Source organism: Sorex araneus, chromosome 3 (assembly GCF_027595985.1).
Source record: "Sorex araneus isolate mSorAra2 chromosome 3, mSorAra2.pri, whole genome shotgun sequence".
NCBI lineage: Eukaryota > Metazoa > Chordata > Mammalia > Eulipotyphla > Soricidae > Sorex > Sorex araneus.
The window spans coordinates 58,568,300-58,570,661 of NC_073304.1; the positions used below are offsets into that span (position 1 = coordinate 58,568,300).

The 2,362-nt window shown below is 33.1% G+C and overlaps 1 pseudogene; it reads right to left on the reverse strand.

The window, feature by feature from the left end:
- Window positions 1-365: 365 nt before the first annotated feature.
- Window positions 366-454, reverse strand: LOC129403732 (U2 spliceosomal RNA; annotated as a pseudogene).
- Window positions 455-2,362: the final 1,908 nt, after the last annotated feature.

Sequence of the window (2,362 nt, forward strand, 5' to 3'; positions counted from 1 at the left end):
AAAAATAGTAATTAAATATTTTTAACATTATGTATATCATTTCTAAATTAGAGTCAGTGAAAGCTATGGTTTAATAAAATAACTCCCCAAAACTAGAAGAATGAATTGAACCATTTTAAACAGTTTTGCTTACATGTGCTTTGGGTCATATTATTCTATGCCTAAACCTATGTTCACAAAAAAACACTGTAATCACTTAATTTTTGCAATAATACTAATAATAACTTATAAAAGAAATAAAATAAAGTTATTATTGATCCTCTCACCATTACCTCAACCATACTAAAACAATACTTTTCTCTAATAATTAGGTTGAAATTTAGTCTAGAAATATTGAGACCATATGTAATTTAGATTTTAGAATTTAGGGCTGTTATATTTTCAAATTTCACATATATTAAACTGATAAGAACAGATACTACACTTGATCTTAGCAAAAAGGCCAAATGAATATAAAATTCAGAAGGTAATCTGGATCAATTCTGAGGAAAAAAGAAGATAAAAATTTCATGTGTGCCTGATAAATGTAAATAACATGAGCATTTTGAGATGATTTAAATAAGTATAACTGAAAGACTGGACTAGAGATGCTTTTAAATTGATTATTTTATTTACTTTCATTAGATAGATGAATGGATAAGCTAATGGATGACAGGTATTACGCTAAATATAAATGACTAGGCAGATACAAAATAATTAAAAGATATATTAGAAAACAAGAGAGAGAGACTACAAATATATTTCTTTGCTACACAGAACTAATTCACTTTGCTTTCACAGTTAATAGCAAACCTCTAGCACAAGCCCATCCCAAGAAAGAGCAACAATTTACTTACACCGCCCACAACGTTTCTCTATGTACTAACTTACTTGCCTTTAACTTGATGGGGTTAGAAATGATAAAGGAAGAAAGTACATTATTGAGACCAAACTGAAGATTGCAATTTTAAATTTAAGAATGTTGAAGGGATTTAAAAGTACCAAAGGAACAGTGCTGATCTTGGAGATTTTCAAATTAACCACCTCAAACTGAATTTTTATGATTGGCATTTGTAGTTTATCTTTCAAAAGTAAATTTACAACTAAATCTGGTTTAATTTGGAGCTTAGAAATGTCAATTATGTCACATAAACCTGTGAGTCTGGGCCAAAGTGAATCATTTTAATTTAAAATCTAATCCTTTGAAGTAAATAGGCAGTTCCCAAATGACTGTCCATAGGGCAGTGAAGCACTCATAAAGTTATTAGACTGCCGAAAAATGAGAAAAATAAGGACAGTGATACAAGTTTTCCATCAGAATAAACACCTCATTTTTACTTCTTTATAATATTTTATTGTATTTATTTTTGGTAATATATGTAAAAGTACATTAAATAACATTATGTAATAAATGCATATTATGATGAAGACAGTTCTAAATTGTTCAATTTTTCTAATTTTTTAAAATCAATAAGAATTAAACTAGCCTGGGTACAACTGAGAAGCAGAAATCTCACAAATTATTTGGGAAGAAATAATTTTAAAATAAAAAATAAAATAATAAAAAATACTAACTGTAAAAGGTCAGAAAGAAAAGATAGCACCTCTGAGATGGCAATTGCAAGAAGAGCTGACACTGCACATAAGGCTGAGAGGACAAAAGAATGGACTTAGGGGGCCGGAGCGATAGCACAGCGGGTAGGGCGTCTGCCTTGCACGCGGCCGACCCGGGTTCGATCCCCGGCATCCCATATGGTCCCCCAAGCACTGCCAGGAGTAATTCCTGAGTGCAAAGCCAGGAGTAACCCCTGAGCATCGCTGGGTATGACCCAAAAAGCAAAAAATAAATAAATAAAAATAAACAAACAAAAAAAAGTTAAAAAAAAAAAAAAAGAATGGACTTAAATTTCAGAAAACTTGGGACGAAAGAGATAGTATAGCGGGTAAGACACTGGGCCAACTTGGGTTCAATCCTCAGCATTCCATACGGTCCCCCATGCATGGCCAATAGTATTTCTTGGATGCAGAGCCGAAAGGTACACCTTAGCATCACCCAAATGTGACCCAAAAATGTAAATAAAATAAATTTCTGAAAACTAGACACAGACCTCCTGGATACTCAAAATCTGAGGGAGGTGGTACTTAGAGTGGATGTGGGGTGGATACTGCCAACCTGGTTCTTCTGTTGCAAGTTGAAAGGCTATACTTGATGAATCTCTTCTTCCAAGTGCTAGCCTCAGCTAATATTGCAAGGGGAATATTATTGGATGAATAATCACAGGAACAGGAACATAAAAAAAGGAAGAAAGAGAATTGCAGTCAAGAGGTCAAGAGCATAGGGTAAACAACATCCAAAAGGATAGAGAGAGACAGAGAGAGAGAG